This window comes from Narcine bancroftii, unplaced genomic scaffold (assembly GCF_036971445.1).
Source record: "Narcine bancroftii isolate sNarBan1 unplaced genomic scaffold, sNarBan1.hap1 Scaffold_297, whole genome shotgun sequence".
NCBI classification, from domain to species: Eukaryota; Metazoa; Chordata; class Chondrichthyes; order Torpediniformes; family Narcinidae; genus Narcine; species Narcine bancroftii.
The window spans coordinates 82,017-106,016 of NW_027212033.1; the positions used below are offsets into that span (position 1 = coordinate 82,017).

A 24,000-nucleotide genomic window follows, 5' to 3' on the forward strand; every position below is an offset into this window, starting at 1 on the left:
GGAAGGGCTTGCATAATTTAGTTTGAAATCAGCTTTTGAATTTGTAATAAACATTTGTTTAAACTGAACTGCTCTCAGTGTGGGTGTCTATTTTCTTATGGTAGCTCAAACACTGTGACCAATCTCAAACGAACAAAGTGAGAGGTACAAGTTTACCCAGGACAGGAAACAGGGTGGAGGAAAGGGGAGGTGAATGGAGGAAGGTATCTCTACCCCCTCCCTTCCCCACCCCTTCCCCTACATTATCCCTGCTTCTCCTCTCCTCCTTCTAGCAGAAGTCGGGCCTCATTCCAGCCAGAATCTCCCTGTGGTTTCAGAGCCTCCGTTTCAGAAAGTGCCTTCGATGCTTGCTGCTGGACAGACATCTTGTCTCTTGATTCATTCTGTACCATTATTATTAAATTAAAAAATGGTTGGGTTTTTTAAGCTTGAACTCAAAATGCTGGTCCAGATAGACAACACAGAAACAGGCCCTTCAGCCCCTCTCTCCTGCTGGCTGAGCTGTTGTAATCAGTCCATATTCCTCTCCCCCTTTTCATTCTTTGCTCCCAGCCAGCTCATGTTGCCTTGTCAATCTCATGGCCTGTGGGAGGAAGCTGCCTGGCTGTCCCGATTTTATTCCTCCATATCTCCTTCCTGATGGCAGGGGGACAAAGAGGCTCTGTGCTGGATATCTATTTACAAATCCCATCCTTGCAAACAATCAAGGGTCCCTTGCCTTGAGGTTCCACCCATGTTGCCTCTCCCTCAGCACTCTCTCGTCAGAATATTACTGCACCCTCCTTCCCCTCCTCTCCCAGGTCTCAGTAACCCGCTGACAATTCCAGTCAGCTGCCATGTCTATACCCTGCCCCACCTAAACCGATGGATCGATCCGCACCTTCTCCCCTCAAGAGTTCGAGGAATCCATTCTCTCACAATGTCCTGCTATCGAATGCCCTGCATCCTCCTTCCCACTTAGTTCTGACGTCTGTGGTGGGTAAGTTAATGGTAATTGTTCTGAGGGATGGCATTTACAAATATTTGGAAAAACAGGGATTGATAGGTAGTAGTCAGCATGGTTTTGACAGGGGTAGATCATGCTTAACAAACCTTATAGAGTTTTTCTAGGGGCTTACAAAAAAGGTTGATGAAGGGAAAGCTGTGGATGTTGTCTACTTAGACTTTAGTAATGCTTTTGACAAAGTTCCCCACAGGAGGTTAGGTGAAAAGGTAGAGGCATTAGGTATAAATAAGGAGGTAGTGAAATGGATTCAGCAATGGTTGGATGGGAAGTGTCATAGAGTAGTGGTAGAAAATTGTTTGTCAAATTGGAGGCCGGTGACTAGTGGAGTTCCTCAGGCATCGGTCCTGGGTCCACTATTGTTTGTTATATATATTAAAGATCTGGAAGAAGGGGTGGTGAATTGGATAAGTAAGTTTGCAGATGATATAAAGATTAGTGGTATTGTGGACAGTGAGGAAGATTACCATAGCTTAAAAAGAGATGTAGGAAAGCTAGAGGAATGAGCTGAGAAATGGCTGATGGAATTTAATACAGATAAGTGTGAAGTGTTGCATTTTGGAAAGGCAAATCTAAATAGGTCATATACATTGAATGGTAGACAATTGAGGAGAGCAGAGCAACAAAGGGATTTAGGAGTTATGGTAAATAGTACCCTCAAAGTTGATACTCGGGTAGATAGAGTGGTGAAGAATGCATTTGGAATGTTGGCCTTCATAAATCGGAGTATTGAATTCAAGAGTTAGGAAGTTATGATGAAATTGTACAAAGCATTGGTGAGGTCAAGTTTGGAATACTGTGTGCAGTTTTGGTCACCAAATTATAGGAAGGATATAAACAAAATAGAGAGAGTGCAGAGAAGGTTCACGAGAATGTTGACAGGATGTCAGGGTTTGAGTTACAGAGAAAGGTTGAGCAGCCTGAGGCTTTTTTCTCTGGAGCATAGAAGATTGAAGGGGGGATGGATGGAGGTGTTCAAGATTTTAAAAGGGACAGAGTCAACATGGATAGGCTTTTTCAATTAAGAGTGGGAGATATTCAAACCAGAGGCCATGGTTTGAGTTGAATGGGGAAAATTATATGGGGAATATGAGAGGGAAATTTCTTCATGCAAAGGGTGGTTGGGATGTGGAATAAGCTTTCGGCGGAGGTGGTTGAAGCAGGGACATTATTTACATTTAAGGAAAGACTGGATGATGACTTGGTGGGTATGGACCAGTTGCTGGTCAGTGGAACTAGGAGGGTGGAGATTTTGTTCCGGCATGGATTAGTAGGGCCACACTGGCCTTTTGTGTGCTTTATATGGTTATATAGCAATGAGAGGTTTAACAGTGTTGTATGATAAAATGTGTCAGATAATGTTTCATGAGGTTCACAGTGGGGGGAAGCTTTAATGCTGATGTACAGTGCATGGAGACAGATTTATGACACCCAGATCACAGTGGGGAGGTTTATCAGTGATGTATAATAAACTCAGGCATATACTGTTTTAATGAATTCACAGAGGGGAGAAGTTTTAAGTGTGATGTATGGGAGACTGAGACGGATGCTGTGAAACCGGGTTCACATTAGTGAGAAGGTTTAACAGTCAGGTTCAATTAACTGTGGCTGGTACTGTGACACCAGGTTCACAGTGCGGAAGAGGTGTAAAGGTGACACGCTATACAATGTTGCAGATACAGAGACATAGAGTAAACAGTGGGGAGAAATTTTAATGGTGTTTTCTCGAGACTGAGGCAGATATTATTTCACTGGGTTCACAGAAGGGAGGTTTAATGGTGATGTATGGTTGACTGAGGTAGATACTGTGACACCAGGTTCACAGTGGGGAGAAGGTTTAACAGTGATGTACAACGAACTCTGGCACAAAATGTGACACAGGTTCACAGAGGTGAGAAGGTTTAATGGTGATACACGGGAGACTAAGGCAGATACTGTGACACTGGGTTCACAGTGTGGAGAAGGTTTAAAAGTGATGTACATTAAACTGGGTCAGATAAAGTGACACCGCATTCACAGTAGTGAGAAGGATTAACAGTGATGTATGGTAAACTTTGGCAGATACCATGAAAATTAGTTCACAGAAGAGAGAAGGTTTAAAACAGATGTGCGAACGGTGCTATACAGAAGAATGAGGAAGATACTGTGTGACTGGTTTCACAGCAGTAATTAGTAGGTTTAACAGTGATGTACAATAAACTACAGCAGATGCTGTGGCATCAGGTCATCAGTGGGGAAAAGGTTTAACGGTGATGTACAATATAATGTGGTAAATACTGTGACACTGGATTAACAGTTGAGAGATAGATCAACAGTGATGTACGGTAGACTGAGACAGATACTGTGACACTAGGTTCACACTGGAGAGGAGGTTCATCAGAGATGTACGATAAACTGTGGCAGATACTGTAACACCAGGTTCACAGCAATGAGAAAGTTTATCAATGATGTACAATAAACTGTGGTGGATAATGTGACACCAGGTTCACAGTGGGGAGAATGTTTAACAGTGATGTACAGTAGATTGAGGCAGGTAATCAGACACCGAGATCACAGTAATGAGATGGTTTAACGGTGAGGTACAGCAGACTGAGGCAGATACTGTGACACCTGGTTTCCAGCAGTAGTGAGAAAGTTTAACATTGATGAACAATATAGCAGATGCTGTGGCACTAGGTTAACAGTGGAAAGAAGTTCTAATGGTGATATACTGTAGACTGATGCAGATACGGTGACACTGGGTTTGTAGTGGGCAGAAGTTTTGTCAGTGATGTTCGATAGAGTAAGGCAGATTCTTTGATGCCAGGTTAACAGTTTTGAGAATGTTTAACAGTGTACGATAAATTGTGTCAGATACTGTGAAACCAGGTTCACAATGGGAAAAGGGTTAATTGAGATATACGGGAGATATATGGTAGACTGAGGCAGATACTGTGACACCGTGTTCACAGTGAGGAGAAGGTTTAACGGTGATGTACGATAAACACTGGCAGAAACTTTGACAAATGGTTCACATTGGGGATAAGGTTTAATGGTGATGTATGGTAAATTGAGATAGATACTGTGACACCAGGTGCACAGTGGGGAATAAGGTTTAACAGTGATGTACGGTAGACTGAGACAGATACTGTGACACTGTGTTCACAGTGGGGAGAAGATTTAATGATGATATATGGTGAATTGAGGTAGATACCATGACTCTAGGTGCACAGTGCGGAGAAGGTTTAATGGTGATGTACGATAAACTGTGGTAGGTACAGTAAAACCAGCCTCACAGTGGGGAAAAGGTTTACTGGTGATTTACGAGAAACTGAGGCAGATGCTATGACACTGACGGGGTTGACGTTGGGGAGAACGTTTAACAGTTATGTATGATAAACTGTGGCAGAGAAAGTGACACTGTTTTCACTGTTGGGAGAATGTTTAATGGTGATGTACGATAGACGTACGCAGATACTCTGACACCAGCTTCACTGGGGGGAGAATTTTATCGGTGATGTACGGTGGACTGAGATAGATACTGAGACAATGGGTTCACGGGAGTGAAAATGTTTAACATTAATGTACGATAAACTGTGTCAGATACTGTGACACCAGGTTCACAGTGAGGAGAATGTTTAACGAGATGTACAATAAACTGTGGCATATAATGTGACACTGAGTTCACAGTGTGGAGAACGTTTAATGCTGATGTCCAGTAGACTGGGACAGAAACTGTGACACCGGTTTCAGAGCAGTGAAAAGGTTTAACAGTGATGTATAAATAAACTCTGGCATATACAGGATCACAGTGGGGAGAATGTTTAATGGTGATAGATGGGAGACTGAGGCAGATACTGTTACATCAGGTTCACAGTGGAGAGAAAGTCTATGGGTGATGTAAGGTATATTGAGGCGGATATTGTGACTCCAGGTTCACAGTGGGGAGAAGGTTTAAGTGTCCTGTATGGGAGACTGAGGCAGATACTGTGACACTGCGTTCAAAGTGGGGAGAATGTTTAACATTGATGGAGGATAAATTGTGGCAGATCGGGTGACACCAGTTTCTCAGTTGAGAGAAGGTTTTATGGTGATGTTCGGTAGACTGAGGCATATACTGTGACACTGTGTTCACAGTAGGGAGTTGTGTCAGTGATGTACGATAAACTGTGGTAGATACTGTGGACACCGGGTTCACAGTGGGTTGAAGCTTTAACGGTGATGTATGGAGGTGTGACAAGGATAATGTGACACCATTTTACATTAGTGAGAAGGTTTAACAGTCAGGTTCAATGAACTGTGGCAGGTACTGTGACACCCGGTTTACAGTACTGAGAAGGTTTTAAAGTGATATACGATAAACTGTGGCAGATATTGTGAAACCAGGCTCACAGTGGGAAGAAGGTTTAAAAGTGATGCATATAACACTATTGCAGATACATTTACACCAGGTTCACAGTAGGGAGGAGATTTAAGGGTAATGTATGGGAGACTGAGGTAGATGCTGTGACACCAGGTTTACAGTGGGGAGAATGTTAAACGGTGATGGACGGTAGACTGAGACAAATACTATTACACCAGGTTCACAGGGGGGAGAAAGTTTAACGTTGATGTCCGATAGACAGAGACAGAATCTATGAGACAGGATTTAGATTCATGAGAAGGTTTAACAGTCAGGTTCAATGAACTGTGGCAGGTACTGTGACACCAGGTTTACAGTACTGAGAAGGTTTAAAAGTGATGTACGATAAACTGTGGCAGATACTGTGAAACGGGGTTCAGAGTGGGAAGAATGCTGAAGGTGGTGTACAGTTAACTTTGACAGATACTTCTGACACCGGATTCACTGTCGTGAGAAGGTTTAACAGTGATGTACAATAAATTCTCGTCTATACTGTGATATCAGGTTCATATTGGGGAGAAGGATTAACGGTGATATACGGTAGAGGGAGGCAGATACTGTGACACCAGGCTCATTGCATTGTTCATTTATCTTAATTACAACATCTAATTTATATGCTCCATTTTGTTGTGGCAACTCCCAAACATTCCATAAACTTCTATTCTAATCAGATTTTGTTCATTTAAATAGGTCACCACTAAAAGCCCAAATCGTTTGGTCTCTTAAGTACACTGCACAAAATTAAATTCTTTACCTGGGTTTGGTTCAACGGCACTTCAGTCTGCTTCATTATTTTTTCAGTCCCTTGTTTTGTGCTTTCTGCTTTGCCCAGCCGATACGCCAAATGGGCATCCAACTCTGTCTTCTCAGCTTGACCCAACGTCTCCTCTGTAAACTTAAGGAAACCAAGGAGACCAAAGTTAACATTTTCACATTTGCATTTTCAAAAACAAAAATGACGCTGTGATTTGCAGTTTCACATCATAATCCCACTTGCTAAACTTGCAAGCAACTGCACCGCATCCTACAGCTGGAAAATTGCAAGCGAACTGCTTGGTTAAAGCAAAGATTCCACCCAGACACCCCATTAAAGGCCTCCAAGTTAACAACAGATAGCAACCTGAAAGTTAAATGCAAAGATTTGTATCAGGAAGATTAATGGGCTTTAAAAAAAAAATCATTTCCACTATTGAAAGAAAACTCCTCAGGGAAAACCAGGCTCTTGTTGAACAATTCCTGTTGTATTCCACAAAATGCTTTGAATCTTGATTTCAAGCAGAGTCATTTGGTGAGATTTTTGGTCTAGAACAAACCCTGCCCACACACTCCCTTAAATACCTGCAAAGTCCTGGTTCAGCTCTGTTGCATGCTAAAGCTATCAGAGCTTTTCTGAAGAGATAGCGGACTTCAGATGCTGGTACGTTGAGTCACAAAAACACTAATGCTTCCCTGAACAACACACCTCTCTCTGAAAACCAACAAAAAACTTCCCAGTGGTAATCATTCACATTTTGAGCACCAAAATCTGGTGAACTTGATAAATGTTAAATTCTGTGCACAGTATAAGAATGGCCTGCAAACAGTGGACTTGGAGGAATGAGAAGTGAGATTGGACTGTGAACCAAAGAACTTTTCTGAACTTACACACACATTACACACACGTCCACTTAGAATTAGAAGGGGGGTAAGTTAGATAAAGTAAGTTAAAATAGTAAAATAGTGATAAGTTAAAGTGTTATCTGTTTTCATGTTTAAAGATAATTAAAATCAGCTTTTGTTTAAGTAACCATTTGTCTTGGTGAATATCTATTGCTGCTGGGTTTTGGGATCCTCTGGTCTCGTAACACAGAACCAAGCTTCAGAACAACCCTCATTCTTTAGGTTATGATAATAGTCCATTAATGGGCTAGAATTATAGTCCAGAATTTATTGTACATCACTGTGAATGGACTCTTCAATAATTTTTGTAAATATCAACAAGACATAATATCATTTCACTGTTGTGTTTGTGTCGTTAGAGAATTGCCTTCCCATTCAATCAGGTTTAGAGTTTTGGGTGCCGTATTTGAGAAAAGATGTGCTGGTGTTGGAGAAGGTCAGAGATGATTTACTGGAACGATATCAGGAATGAAAGGGTTAGTGCATGAGGAAAAATTGTCGACTCTTCGACTGTACTAGTTGGAATACAGAAGGATAAGGGGGACCTCAGAGGCATTTCAAATGCTGGAAGGCCTGGACAGAGTACATATGGCAAAGATGTTTCTCATGGTAGGAGATTCTAGGACAGGAGAGAATAATTTCAGGATAAAAGGGTGTCAATTTAAAACAGATGTGGCAAAATTGATTTTGTCATTTGGTTGTGAATCTGTGGAACTGAGGTCATTGGGTGTATTTAAAGCAGAGATTGACAGGTAGTTGATTAGTCAAGGAACCAAAGGTAATGGGGAGAGAGCTGGGGAGTGGGGGTGAGTGTAAGAATGGTGGAGCAGACTCAATATGCCTACTTTTCCCCTTTATCTTGTGATCTATATCCTGTGAAAGACCTAGACAACCCTCCTCTTGTATTCCATTTTCAGAAAAAAGTCTGTATCATGAGTTGACGTCATGTGAACCCATTTCTGATTGAATCCCATGTTACATGTGACCCAAACCAAATTCTGCATTCAGAGGATTGCAGCTTCCTCATTTTAAACATTGTTATCGAGCAGCTCAAATGAGATTTCTTGCTTCTTTTTGTGAAAGGGAAAAATTGCCTTTAAAATGTATAAAATAGGAGAGAGAAAGGCAGAAGAATTTATATACAAGTGGGAATTGAAAAAGATACACCATTGTTGAAACATTTGATTAATATATGGATTAAAATAAATGATGAAATTGGTGTAAGTGGATGTACATCACCCAGAATGGCTTTGATTCAAAATCCTCGTATCTTTTTCAAAGGATCATCAATTTCTGGACAGCTGGTTTCGTAAGAGGATTATAAATGTTGAAGATTGTTATTAAAGGAGTCAATTAATGTTATTTGAGCAACTGAGAAATAAATATTTATAGCTCATTGCAATCATTTTTGCTATTTCCAACTAAGAGCATATTTGAAGGATAAGTTGGGACCAACCATGTTGTACTGAAATAGAAATTCCTTATAAAGAGGAATTGTTAAAAAGTTTACTTCTTTGATGTCCTCTTGATTACAAGTAGGAACTTTTAAATGAGGAGTTCATAAGTATAGACAAATGTGGGAATTGGATCTGAATATTGTAGTTGATTGGCAAATATGGGCAGATCCATATAAGTTTCTCAATGTATGACACAAATTAGTTCAGCATAATTGTTTTTACATTAGTAATGTAGTAGATGTCAGCAAGGATTTTATCTGAAAGCTGCATCTGGAGTCAGGTGACTCGGGCAGTTGGATTTGTAAAGCTCGACAGGAAGCTGATTTGGCAACAGAGATCACTTGATCCAGGGCAGTTGTATTAATTCACTTCAACTCAGCAGTCTGGAACTATTGACCAGAGTTCCACACTGCAGCTGTGAGGAAGGAATTCACAACTCGTTTTTCTTCTACAGTTACTTCTTACACCAGAGAAATTGAATAGAATAAAATCAGAATTATCAGATCGATGTTTGAAGTGTGGTGAAGATGTAGCAACTTTCTTGCATTCAACTTAGCTTTGTCCTAATGCAAGATCTTTTTGGTGAGAATTATAAATTTTTTGGAACAAGTTACAGTTGTTTATCTGCAAAATCCAACTTTATTTTTATTAGTAAATATTGAGGGAATAAGGCCCAAATTAAAACTAGTAATATATCAATTGAAATTTGTTAAATTAGCATTAACAGGGATGTGGAAATGTATTGAACTTACTCGGAAATCAGATAAAATTTTAGGGATACCAAGATGACATGCAAAATTTCAAAATTGTCTTCCTTTAGAAAAAAATTACATATAGCTTAAGAAATATATACTCTATGCTTTTGCAAATTTGGCACCTGAATATTCAAATATTAGGCTTCAATTTGTAATAATGCCCTTTCCATCCCTCCACACATGTGAGATTCTCCTCTAAGATGTAAATTTTTAAATTAGGTGTGTTAGATTTCCTTGCCACCGCGAACTTTGGGGAAGTAGAGGACTAGCACAGGGCACAAGAAAACATGAAGACCACACCCCATCAACATTTGAGAAGCAGAGGATTCAATACACGGGTCAGTGACCATGGAAGCAGACCAGTGAGGGGTTCTGCAACTGAAGGACCAACATAGGTGACAGGCTGTTGGTAACTTGAGGCTGTGGGCTTCTGGACAAAGAACCTACACTACACTGTGGATTGCTAAATACTGGTTGGAAATTGGCTAAATGGGTGTCAGGTATCAGACCTGGGATAAGAGTGGGTCCTAATGGGTTCCTAATCGTGTCAGAATATCAAAATTGGAGCTCACATTGCCAATGACTTAGATTGGTCTGTGAGCATTGAAAGAGAATCCACAGACCCTCAGTGACTTGGCCCAGGGTTTGGGGTAGTGGGGGGGGGGGCAGGAGAGCATGACTGTGTGTTTTGCTAAATAATTTCAAAAGTAGGTGTAAATGGATTATTGTTTTTAAAGCAACAAATACATGGACTCAGAAGTTTTCTGTTCTAAGAATGTCATGTGCTTTTGCAAGCAGAGAGGAGACACCAAATAGGCTTTTTTTCTAAAAGAGAGAGAGAGTGAGATGGCAAGCTGGCATCTTGTTGAAACCCCATTTTGAAGATGGGTTGTGAGTTCTCAGTTCAGCCTGTTGAAAAACCTTGTTTTACATACAAGAGGAAATGGCTGGCTAGAAATGGTGTTTCACTTGAAATAAGGGAAACAAAAAGAACTCAATGGTGACCTGCAGAAGAGGTTATCATTTGGAAAACCCTGATGGGGCAAGTTTCTTTGGCAAGACACCAAAGTGGCTGATCAGAGGGAATCAGTTTTGTGTGTCCAATGAGCAAGAAATCCCTTTCTGAAACCAACAAGAGCCTTCCTGGAGGGTAATCATTTACTTTTAAGCACCAGATCTTGGTGAAAAGTCATAAATGTTGAATTCTGTGCACAGTATAAGAATTAATAGATACCGTTGAACTTGTAGGACTGTCAAAGAACTTTATACACTTTAAATACACCTGCGTTCAGAATTAGGAGGGGTTAATGTTAGGCAGTTACATTAATAGTGATAAGTTAAAGGTTGATTGTTTTTTTTGTTTAAAGAAAATTAAAAATTACGTTTGCTTAAGTATCCATTTGTCTTGGTGATTTTCTATTGCTGCTAGGTTTTGGGGTCCCCTGGGCCTGTAACAGTCCTAAGATGAAGTCTTCTACTCCAGAACACACAAAATGTCTTATTTCTTCAATAAATGCAAATTCCCCCATACTGTCATTGAAAAAGCCTGCACCTATATCTCCAATTCTCTTTCTGCCCTTACCCCACCTCCTCTCCGGCACAACAAGGACAGAATCACACAGGTTTCTCACTTACCACCCATCAGCTGCCACATCTGACACGTTATCCTTGGAAACTTCCAACTTCAGCACCATCCTCTAACCTGCAACATCTAACCCGCTCCACTCATATCAACTTTTCACAGGGGCACATCTTTCTGTGACTCCCTCGACGGCACTACCCTCTCCAACCACCACCATCTCATGCACTCCCCATTGGAACTGTAGAAATTGCCAAACTTGTCCCTACATCTCCTCTCACCTCCATCCAAGGCCACAATCAGACCTTCCAGTTGAGGCAGAGTTTCACATGAACCCCATCCATCCTAATCTCCTACATTTGGATGACTCAGTTGACCTCGATATCAGCCAGACCAAATACAGACTGGGTGGCCATTCTGCTAAACACCTGGGCTCTGTGGAACTAAACTTGAGCTTCCTGTGACCTACCATATCAATTCTCGAACCCTTCCAGCAATATGTCCGTTAGCCCCATCCCTCACCAGGGTGAGGGCAAACAATCTTAAAGAAAACACATTATATTCCTCCTGGGCAGCCTTAAATCTATAGGATGAACACAAATGTTTCTAATTTAAGCAGCCACTCACCTCTGTCTGATTTCACTGTTTCCATCTCTTGATCTACTACCCATTTCAATATATTTACTCCTTTAAGGTAGAAGAGTTGACAGTGGTGTTTTCCCCATATAGTTTACCATTGAACAACTGGCAAAATTAAGTGGCAGTTGTTGCAGAATGAATGGGGTTATTGTTCAAAATCTGCCTGTGATCGAAAGTATTCTTGGACTGAATAGACATCTGGGCCAAATGGCTGTTTTAGGACAATCTGTACATGATTGTACATCCTAAAGTACAATGACTACTTCTATCCACTAAAGATTGTTAAAGAGCAAGAATAGTCAATACAATCACATAAAATTCTTATCCACACAGCACACGTATTACTACACCAAACAATCACTCCTCCTTATTGGTCAGGAAGGGCCTACACTTCCCAAGGAGGCTGAGGAGGTCAAGGCCAACGCCTCTCATCCTGAGATTTTACAGGAGCGCAGTTGAGTCTCCTGTCTGGCTAAACCTTTGGATGGTCTAGTAGCTGTAAAGCATCAGTCAGGAATGATGCAAAGAGTTGTGAGGATCACTGGGGTGTCCCTTCCTTCTGTAGATGACATTTACTGGGAGTGTTGTTCAAATAGGGCTCAAGGAACAGTAAAAAGACCATTTCCGTGCAGTGCACAGCATCTTCAACCACGTCCATCATCAAAATCAGGACTGCCAGGCTGGGGAATAGCTTCTTCCCACAGGCTGTAAGATGGATGAAAAGTATCCTGTAAGTGCGATAATCACCCCAAATATTTATATATGTAGCGGCTACTTCGATAGAGCTACTAAAGCAACACACACACACACACACACACACACACACACACACACACACACACACACACACACACACACACACACACACACACACACACACACACACACACACACACACACACACACACACACACACCAGGCTAGTCAACACAAGACTGCTTTATTTAGACTTTACAGGCTTCTTTGATTTACTGCATGTCCCGGGCTCCATGGGTCAAGGTGAAACATCATTATGAGTTTGCTGCCAATCCACAGGACCACAGGTTTAAATTAAGCCCTGAGAGTGTCCCACGCCTTTCGGCAGGAGAATCCACAGATCAATGTGCCATTCCTCAGCACACAGCACCACGCGTGGGCAGTTAGGGCAGTGAATTAAATGAATTAGTTCCAAGCTATCTGTCTTATGACTTCACGCGCATGCCAAAGAACCTTGCCCACTCGGCCCAAAAGACAACTGCTACATCCCCCCGACAGAACCGTCACCAGAAACTAAAACACCCGCTGTCTTGCTGACCATGGATCCGTTATTTTGCTGAAGGCAAAAATGAGTGGCTGGTGGTCTGTGAACACAGTGAAATGCCGACCCTCCAAAACAAATTGGAAGTGCCGTGTGGCTCGATACAATGCACGATATTTCATCTCCAATGGCCATAAAGGACGGCTAAAGAATGTGAGATGTTGGCAATGGCCCTCGATGTACTGTTTTGGAGGTATTGAAATTCGGAGAGATAATACCGGGAAATTCATTGAGCAGGGCAGCGTAGGCATCTTTGTGCAGGGTCTGGACCCCGAGATGAAAACTCTCCCTTTGCTGCAGACCACTGGGTATGTTTGAAAAGTGGTAGCGTGAACTAATTTCCTCCACTTCACGTCTACTAGCAAGTCATGGGACCTTAAAAAATCTGCACCCATAATGGGTTGTGCAATGGAAGCCAATACGCAATTCCAATGGAATGTCACACCTCCTATCCCAAACATGACCCGTCATGTGCCAAAGCAGGGAATTATCGTCCCATTTGCTGTTTGAAGAGCCAGGTGTTGTTATTGATGTGGTTTATATTTCAAAATAGGTTGGGTGGGAGCAAACGGACCTCAGCACTTGTGTCTACAAGAAAAATGTCATCTTGAAGATAAAATAGGCCCATTCTTGTACCAGCTGCCGAAGCAAATAATAGAAGCTGGTTTTTCATTTCCTGCCTTTCTTCTGTAATAGGTACATGGCAGGACACATTTATGGGCATTTTCCCCCAATGGCGATGGTAAAAACACCATTCTTGCCGCCCGACAGCGTGTTCATCCTTCTTTGACAGAAATGCTTTTCGAGGGAGGCAGTGTGGGTAAAACTAAAAAATAAGAAGGGTGAGGTTATTATTATAAGGGTATATTATAGGCCGCCAAATGGGAAGAGGGAACTAGAAGAGCAAATGTGCAATGAAGTAGCTGAGATGCCCAACAGGAATAGGCTGGTGTTGGTTCGGGAAAAAGAAAGAGCCCCATTGAAAGTTGTCTCATATCGACCAATTTCTTTTTTAAATGTAGATTATAAGATAGTAGCTAATAGACTTGCAAAGTATTTGACACGTTTAATACGTTGATCAAGCAGGTTTCATTAAGAATAGATTTTCTTCTGAAAATATTGTTTGACTTTTGACGTTGATTAATGTGTCAAGACATTGTTTGTATCAATCAGTGATAGTGGAATTAGATGCGGAAAAAGCCTTTGATCGAGTTGAAAGGTATTTTTTATTTAAAATACTTGAAAGATTTAAGTTTGGACCTTTTTTACCTTTTTTGGGCTAAAGCCTTGTATAAAAATCCTTTGGCGAGTATGGTGACGAATGGACAAATTTCAGATACGTTTAATTTAACACGCTCCACAAGGCAATGCTGTCCTTTGTCGCCATTGGTGATAGAACCGGTAGCCCAGGCTAAAAGATAAAATGATAAAATTAGTGGGATTAAAATAAATGAAGAGGAATGTAAGATTCATTTGTTTGCAGATGACGTACTAATATATTTAACAAATCCTCAGCAATCATTATGACATCTGCAAACCTGTTTGGTACAATATGGAGAAATGTCTGCTTATAAGGTTAATTGGGATAAGAGGAACATATTATCAATTACAGAGGAAGATTATACTGCTGGTAAACAGATTACACAGCTTAGATGGACTAAGAAAATTAAATATTTATGGGTATTGGTTGATGCAGCTTATCAATATTTGTGTACGTTGAATTATGTTTTACTAAAGACAAAAATTAAAGCTGATTTAATTAAAAGGAAAGGTCTTCCTTTGACATAAATGACACATGTGAAGTGTGTTAAAATGAATATTTTTCCTTGTATTCAATATCTTTTTCAATCAATTCCATATTCACTTCCAAACATATTTTTTTAGAGTTATGCAGCAATCAGAATATTTTTATAGAAAAGTATATTGACTAGAGTATTATTGCAAACATTGACAGGGAAATATGCTTTGAGACGACAATGGCCTCATTTTCAGAATTATTCATTAAACTATTAGTTAATTATCAGTTAACATAACATAACATAACAATTACAGCACGGAAACAGGCCATTAGGCCCTTCTAGTCCGCACCGAACCAAACACCCCTTTCTAGTCCCACCTCCCTGCACAATGCCCATAACCCTCCATCTTCTTCTCATCCATATACCTGTCCAACCTTTTCTTAAATAATACAATTGACTCCGTCGCCACTATTTCTCCCGGAAGATCATTCCACACAGCTACCACTCTCTGAGTAAAGAAGTTCCCCCTTATGTTACCTCTAAACCTCTGCCCCTTAATTCTTAACTCATGTCCTCTTGTTTTAATCTTTCCTCCTCTTAACGGAAATAGTCTATCCACATCCATTCTGTCTATCCCTTTCATAATCTTAAATACTTCTATCAAATCCCCTCTCAACCTTCTACGCTCCAAAGAATAAAGACCCAATCTGTCCAATCTCTCCCCATACTCCAGATGCTTAAACCCAGGCAACATTCTGGTAAAACTTCTCTGCACTCTCTCCACTCTGTTTATATACTTCCTATAATTAGGCGACCAGAACTGCACACAGAACTCCAAATTAGGCCGCACCAACGTCTTATACAATCTCAACATCACCTCCCAACTCCTATATTCAATGCAATGATTGATAAAGGCCAGCATACTAAAAGCCTTCTTCACCACCCTATTCACGTGAGTTTCTACCTTCAGGGAACGATGTACCGTTACTCCTAAATCTTTCTGCTCTTCTGTATTCCTCAATGCTCTCCCATTTACCACATATGTCCTATTCTGATTCTTCTTACCAAAATGAAGCACCTCACACTTATCAGCATTAAATTCCATCTGCCATTTTTCAGCCCACTTTTCTAAGCAGCCCAAATCCCTCTGCAATCCTTGAAAACCTTCTTCATTATCCACTATTCCACCTATCTTAGTATCGTCTGCATATTTACTAATCCAATTCACCACCCCATCATTTAGATCATTAATGTATATAACGAACAACAATGGGCCCAATACAGATCCTTGAGGCACACCACTGGTCACCGGCCTCCAACCTGACAGACAATTATCCACTACCACTCTCTGGCCTCTCCCTTTCAGCCAATGTTCAATCCATTTGACTATCTTAAAATTTATACCTAAAGACTGCACCTTCCTAACTAACCTTCCATGTGGTACCTTATCGAAGGCCTTACTGAAGTCCATATAGACAACATCCACTGCGCTACCCTCATCCACATTCCTAGTCACCTCTTCAAAAAATTCAATCAGATTGGTCAAACATGACCTTCCTCCCACAAATCCATGTTGAGTGCTCCTGATCAGACCCTGTCTATTCAGATGTTTATAAGTACTATCTCTAAGAATTTTCTCCATTAATTTACCTACCACAGACATCAAACTTACAGGCCGATAGTTGCCAGGCTTCCTCCTTGAACCCTTTTTAAATAACGGAACCACATGCGCAATGCGCCAATCCTCCGGCACTATCCCCATATCTAATGACATTTGGAAAATTACCGCCAGAGCCTCTGCTATTTCCTCCTTCACTTCTCTCAATGTCCTGGGGAAGATCCCGTCTGGTCCCGGAGACTTATCCACCTTTATATTCTTCAAAAGCCTTAAAACTACACCTTTTGTAATCTCTATATTCCCCATATTTACCCAATTTGCTTTTTTTATCCCACATCTCCCAATATCCTTCTCCTTAGTGAATACCAAAGAAAAGAAACTGTTCAATATCTCCCCCATTTCTCTAGGCTCCACACACAGTTTTCCACTCTGATTTTCTAAGGGACCAATTTTGTCTCTAGCTTTCCTCTTACCATTAACATATTTGTAGAACTCTTTTGGATTAGTTTTCACCCTGCTTGCCATAGTTTTCTCGTACCTTCTTTTAGCTTTCCTAATTCCTCTCTTAAGATTCCTCTTACATTCAATGTATCTTTCAAACATCTCCTTAACTCCATGCTTCTTATATCTAATGTACGCCTCCCTTTTTCTTCGAACCAAGTTTCCAATATTCCTTGAAAACCACGGCTCTCTCAAACCTTTTGCCCCTCCTTTTAACCTAACAGGAACATAAAGCTTTTGCACTCTCAAAATCTGATCTTTAAAAGACTTCCATCTCTCTACTACATCCTGCCCATAAAACAAATTGTCCCAATGCACACCCTGCAAGTCCTTTCGCATCTCCTCAAATCTAGCTTTTCCCCAATCAAAAACCTCAATCCTTGGCCCTGATTTCTCTCTTTCCATAATGACATTGAAGCTGATGGCATTATGATCACTGGACCCGAAGTGCTCGCCAACACTAACCTCCGTCACTTGACCCATCCCATTTGCCAACAGTAGATCTAACACTGCTCCTTCTCTGGTCGGCACCTCTACATATTGTTGTAAAAAACTATCTTGCACACATTTCACAAACTCTAACCCATCCATTCCTTTCACAGAATGTGTTTCCCAATCTATATGTGGAAAATTAAAATCTCCCATAATTACAACCCTGTGCTTATCACAAATATCTACTATCTCCCTACAGATTTGCTCCTCTAGGTCTCGGTCCCCTCCGAGTGGTCTATAATACACCCCTACAAGTGTAACCTCTCCTTTCCTACTCCTCAGTTCCACCTAAATAGCCTCCGTGGATGTGCCCTCTAATCTATCCTTCCTAGGCACCGCTGTAATATTTTCCCTGACAAGCAATGCAACCCCACCTCCTCTTGCCCCTCCGACTCTATCACACCTAAAACAACGAAACCCAGGGATATTCAGTTGCCAATCACATCCCTCCTGCAACCATGTCTCACTAATCGCTACCACATCATACTTCCAAGTATCAATCCACACCTTCAGCTCATCCACCTTTTTTACAATACTCCTGGCATTAAAATATATGAATTTCAGGGATTTCCCAATTTTTAATCCCTGTTTTCCCTCATCTTTAAGAACAACATTATTTACTTTTCCTGCCAATTGCCCTTCATCTTCTTCCAGAGCATTTCCCTTCTCTATCACCTGCCCATCCATATTCAAATACTTACTACAAACTTTCTTTGTTTGCATTCTAACCTTCTCCTTACTGCTCTGTACTATTTTGTTCCCTCCCCCCAATCATTCTAGTTTAAAGGATCCTGAGTAGCCCTAGCAAATACCTCTGCCAGGATTCTGGTCCCCCTGGGATTTAAGTGTAACCCGTCCTTACTGTACAGGTCACATCTCCCCCAAAAAAGGTCCCAGTTATCCAGAAACTTAAAACCCTGCCCCTTACTCCACCCCTTCAGCCACGTGTTAATCCTCCACCTCATTCTATTTCTATTCACACTGTCACGTGGCACAGGGAGTAATCCAGAGAATACCCCCTTTGCGGTCCTTCTTTTTAACTCCTTACCTAACTGCCTGTACTCACTTTTTAGGACCTCTTCTCTAATTCTCCCTATGTCATTGGTACCTACATGTACCACGACCTCTGGCTCCTGTCCCTCCCACTTTAGGATATCTGGGACACGAGCAGCAACATCTCGGACCCTGGCACCAGGGAGGCAAACCACCATCCGGTTCTCCTTGCTGCGTCCGCAGAATCCCCTATCCGTCCTCTTAACTATGGAGTCTCCTACCACAATTGCCCTCCTCTTCCTTTCCCTCCCTTTCTGAGCTACAGGGGCTGACCTCGTGCCGGAGGCACAGCCACTGTCACTCCCCCCAACCTTGATGTCCCCCTCAACAGTGCTCAAAGAGGCATACTTATTGCTGTGGGTTACATTCACAGGGCTCCTCTCTGGCACCTTACGTTCTTTTGTCCCTCTCCTAACAGTTACCCACCTTTCATCCTCCCGTGGCCCTGGCGTGACCACCTGGCTGTAACTCCTGTCTATGACTTCCTCTGTTTCCCTAACCAGCCTGAGGTCATCGAGCTGTAGCTCTAGTTCCCTAACACGGTCCCTGCGAATCTGCAGCTCGACACACCTAGTGCAGATATGGACATCCGGGAGTCTGGAAGACTCCAGGACCTCTCACATCCGGCACTCCCGACAACACACAGCCTTAACACTCATCCCTTACCCCAATGAAGTAGTAATAAAGACTATCTTAGCTTTCTCTCCGCCTGCTTTCGCCGAAGCCTGAGGAGCCAAAGCCTGGAAGTCCCATTCCTTCACTGTGCCACTCACTCGCTGGGCCGCTCGCTGTCCCTCTTATTTATTGGCCTTTTACCAATTAACCCCTACACACTCTCCTGTACGCTCGCTCGACCAATGGCCGCCTCCGACGCCGACTCCTCCCCGCAGACCCTGGTAAGAGACTTTTAAAAAAGTTTTCTTACCTGCCCCGGACTCTTTTCTTTTCTGTCCTTCTCCTCTCTCCTTTTCTCTCCTTTTCTCTTCTCTCCTCTCCTCTCCTCTCCCTACTGCTAGGTTCTGTCCCCAGTACGAGTCTTTAAAAAGACCTTATCTTCCCGTCACACTCTCCTGTACGCTCGCTCAACCAATGGCCGCCTCCGACGCCGACTCCTCCCCGCAGACCCTGGTAAGAGACTTTTAAAAAAGTTTTCTTACCTGCCGCAGACTCTTTTCTTTTCTGTCCTTCTCCTCTCTCCTTTTCTCTCCTTTTCTCTTCTCTCCTCTCCTCTCCTCTCCCTACTATGAACTAACGACTGAACCAGAGCTCTGTTAAGCTTTATTCTTATGCTGTGTAATAAACTGATTCTCCTATCACTTCATTTAACGAGCATGCTGGACTCAGACGACACATAGACTAAATTAAGGGTAGGGTAAAGCCAGAGTCCGACAGATGGAAGCAGATTATGAATGGGGGGGGGTCACGGTTCTCAGTCAATACACACCGTGGGGCTGCACAGAGAACCACTGGTAAATTTAAGCATAGAACCCCACAGTGACAAGATGACCTTTTTAGTAGATTCTGGGGCAGCCCAGTCTAGTATTTTACAACCACCCGAGGGTGTTAAGATAGAGGGGACCGTGATGATTTCGGGATTTGGAGGAAGGGACTTTACAGTCCCTGTATTAAGAGATGTAAGAATACAAATGGGAGAAAAGGTAATAACAGAGGATATTTTACTAGTTCCCCAAGCTGGAGTTTGTTTGTTAGGACGAGATTTACAGGACCAATTGGCTATCGGCACCAGACCGCAGGAATAGGGTATCGGGGTTCAATTGTATGTATTAAGCGAGGAAGATTGAGAACTAATAAATCCTGGCGTATGAGCAGAAAGAGGCAATAGAGGAGTGTTAGATATTCCTCCCCTGCAAGTTACTTTAAAAGATTCTGAACAAGTAATTAGATGAAAACAGTATCCAATTCCTATAGCTGGCCGAAAGGGGCTGCAGCCAGTAATTGACCAGTTGGTGAAAGATGGTATACTCGAACCTTGTATGTCACCTTTTAATACCCCAATTTTACCTGTCCAAAAACCAGATGGTACCTATCGATTAGTGCAGGACTTGAGGGAGCTGAACAAAATTATTCTCACCCGTCACCCAGTTGTACCTAATCCCTATACAATAATGGGTAAAATCAATCCCCATAGTAAATGGTTTAGTGTGATTGACCTCAAAGATGCTTTCTGGACCTGCCTGTTAGCAACAGAGAGCAGAGACATGTTTGCCTTTGAATGGGAAAATCTTTTACTGGACGCAAGAATCAATACCGGTGGACAGTCCTTCCCCAGGGCTTTACAGAATCACCAAATTTATTCGGTCAGGTCTTAGAACAAATACTAGATGAGGCTCCTCGGAGAGAGAATTGTCAGTTGATACAATATGTTGATGATTTGTTAATTATGGGAAAAACTTACGAATTAGTTAAACAGTATACTGTTGAACTTTTGAATTTTCTGGAGAATAAGGGTCTCAGAGTGAGCGAATCCAAATTACAATTTGTTCAATCAGAAGTTAAATACTTAGGTCATCTGGTAAGTCAGGGAACTAGGAAAATAAGTCCAGAGAGGATACGTGGTATTCTACAGATCCCCCCTCCCAAGAATGCCCAAGAACTTAGGAAATTCCTTGGTTTAGTGAGATACTGTAGAATCTGGATTGAAAATTATTCTAGCCTGGTCAGATTTCTCTATGATAAACTCACGATTCTAGGGGGCGAAGCTGTTGTCTGGACAGAGGAAGAGATTAAAGATTTTAACTTGGTGAAACAGCACCTTATTAGTGCCCCAGTGTTGGCTTTACCCAACCTAAATAAGCCATTTGACATATATACCAATGCGAAAGGAGGTGTAGCCACCGGAGTACTAACACAAGAGAGGGCAGGCTATAGACAGCCAGTTGCTTTTCTGTCAAAAGTTTTAGACCCTATTTGTCGTGGTTGGCCAGAGTGTGTGCAAGCCATCGCAGCCACTGCTATTTTAGTTGAAGAAGGACGAAAGATTATGTTTGGTGCCCCGATGATAGTTCACACACCTCACACAGTCCGCAATATTCTCTTACAACATGCTGGAAGGTGGCTCACAGACTCTAGAATTTTAAAATATGAAGCGATCCTAATGGATAGGGATGATTTGACCCTGATTACGAATAAAGAACACAATCCAGCAGCTTTCTTGGTTTCTCCAAATTCTAACAATACCATAAATGAGTTAGAGCATGTATGTTTAGAGGTAATAGATTTACAGACTAAAATTAGAGAGGATTTAAGTGATGAGCCTGTTAGAAATAGAAGTACCTTAAATTCCTCTTACCGGGATCCAGTAGCTAATCCTAGCGTGCTTCCTTAACGTCCTCCCGTTGTTTGTTCTCAATGCCTCTTCTCAGATATCAATCGCTTCATCCACTGACCAGTCACCCTCTGTCCGTGAGTCCAGCTGAATCAGCTGGGGTGCAGCTACCCCTGTCTTTGGGCACTCTGTCAGTGGAGGGAGTGTGATCCCGGACGAGGTCCCATTTGTTAGAAATAGATGTACCTTCACAGAAATTGCTCGAGACAAAAATTGAGAACAAAGAACATTTATTAAACAACAATGCAAAGTTGGGTGCTTCCCCTTACCCTGGGAATACACACATACACTGGGGCTCACCCAACTTTTATACAGTTGATTTCAGTATAGGAATACCCTCCCCCTTACATTCTTCTGCCCCCTGGATGGGTTTGGCATTAGGCAATCCTTCCTGCCTACGTGCAGTTTCTGTGAACTTGGAGGACCAGGGGGTATCCTGTCGGTGTCTCATCATGTCATTATCATCACAACCTTGCCCTTGTCCCCATTCAAACCTTTCCAACTCTCAGAGCTACAGTCTCCTCATATGCAGAGTTCGCTAATCCTGTCTAGGGTTTACTAATTTAATATGCATAACTTGATAAATCTGTGTAAGGCTTACTAATTATATATGTAGAACTTGGTACTTCTGTCTAGGGCTAGGAGACCCTTATCTCATCCAGACTACCTCTACTTCCTACATTCTATTATTCCTTACCTCTCCTTATCTTATTCATACGGTGGGCTCACTGATCCTGTGGAAAAGACTAGAAGGTTCTTATCTGACATAGGCTGACTCTGCTTCCTGCATTCTAATTTCCATGCTTAGCCTGTTCATACTGGTTTAATCCATCACTCCACATGTCTGCACTAGTTTCCCCATCTTTCATATTTTATGTCAAGTTTCCTCATCTCTCACAAGCCTTTACAGGAGGGTGAAAGGTGGTTTATTGATGGATCTTCCCATTGCATTGATGGCACTTGCTATAGCGGGTATAGTGTAGTGGATGGGAAAGAAGGAATGATGATTGAAGCCGGTCACCTTCCCGGTCATTGGTCAGCACAATCTTGTGAATTGTATACCCTCTGTAGAGCTCTCCAGGGTCTAGAGAACAAGGTGGGCACGATCTACACAGACTCAAAGTACGCTTTTGGTGTAGTGCACACCTTTGGGAAGAACTGAAAAGAGCGGTGAATTATAACTGGAAAAGGACAAAAGTTGATCCATGAAAACTCAATTGTCCAATCTCTAGATACTCTTACATTACCTGAGGAAATAGCTGTAGTTCATGTACGGAGCCATCAAGGTGGTGACAGTCCTGAAGCACAGGGGAACAGACAGGCAGATGCAGCTGCCAAACAGGCTGCGCTCACGGAGAAAATAGACATGCAGCTGTTACTGCCCACCCCTGGAGTATCCTATTCATTCTATTAAACCTGGTGATTGGGTACATCTAAAAGCATGGCAAGATCACCAACTAAAACCTGTCTGGGATGGCCCCTATTGTGTACTTTTGATTACAGACACTGCCGTGCGAACAAAAGAAAAAGGGATGGAGCCACATCCAACAAATTAAACGAGCTGCTGAACCACAGACTAACAACATTGATAATCTACCTTCCACCTGGCGTGCAGTCCTTCATCCTTCTGATCTGAAAGTTACATTACGCCGGGAAAAAGTGCTGTCATGTTGTTTTTACCATTTGCTGTTTTGTTTACTTGTTGGTTCCCAATTTTTGGGAAATCACCAAATTGCTCACAGTGTATTAAGTCCTCCTGGAACAGGGGCAGCAGAGGTGACAATTATTTACCTTTAGAATGTAGACAGGGCATAGATATAAAGTATAGTCATAGTGGGGTATGGGTTAATAATATAGGATCCCAACATGGACCAGGGGAACACAACGGCTCTAGAGGAGTAGATTTGATTTGTATTTTGGCCTCTACAGGTATTAAAGAGAGGAGTTTTAAAGGGATAGCACAAAGGAGATGGTGGGACAAAGACAGGCAGAATGGTAGTCAGGATGGTACATGTGGCAGAGATAGAGTTAATACATATGCTAATGTTCACAGACAAGCTGCAACTCACAGGTTAAGTGACAAGAAACACTGCTCCCCAACTTGGTCTCCTGTAAAGCATCTTTTGGGTCACACAGACATTCGGAATGTTAAAAAACCACCACTGTAAGGGGAGTTCCAGTTGTAAAGGACATAAGCTGCTCCAGAATAATAAAGCTGCTTGGCATTTAAATCGTTTAATCAGACTCCAGGCAGCCTTGGAGATCATCACTGAACAGACAGCGATGGCCCTGCATTTATGGGCTGAAGAAAGACGACAGATACGAGCCACAGTTCAACAAAACCGCCTGGCTCTCGATTACTCGTTGGCTGCTGAAGGCAACGTTTGTGAAAGACAGGTTAATGACGATGCTCACAACGGTCAGGCGGTTAAAGACACTTCTTCAGGAGTTCGAAAATATTCCCATGCCCAGATTCAGACT

The 24,000-nt window shown here is 42.1% G+C and overlaps 1 long non-coding RNA gene across 1 annotated transcript in view; it reads right to left on the reverse strand.

Annotated features, from left to right (window-relative positions):
* The window catches only part of LOC138750897 (uncharacterized), a 29,927-nt gene extending 8,185 nt beyond the window's left edge, over positions 1 to 21,742 (reverse strand). The window contains exons 1-3 of the long non-coding RNA XR_011349578.1: positions 19,331 to 21,742; positions 14,040 to 14,181; positions 6,139 to 6,279 (exon numbers count right to left, since the gene is read on the reverse strand). This is a non-coding gene — a long non-coding RNA (uncharacterized lncRNA). The remainder of the gene's footprint in view (positions 1 to 6,138; positions 6,280 to 14,039; positions 14,182 to 19,330) is intronic.
* Positions 21,743 to 24,000: the final 2,258 nt, after the last annotated feature.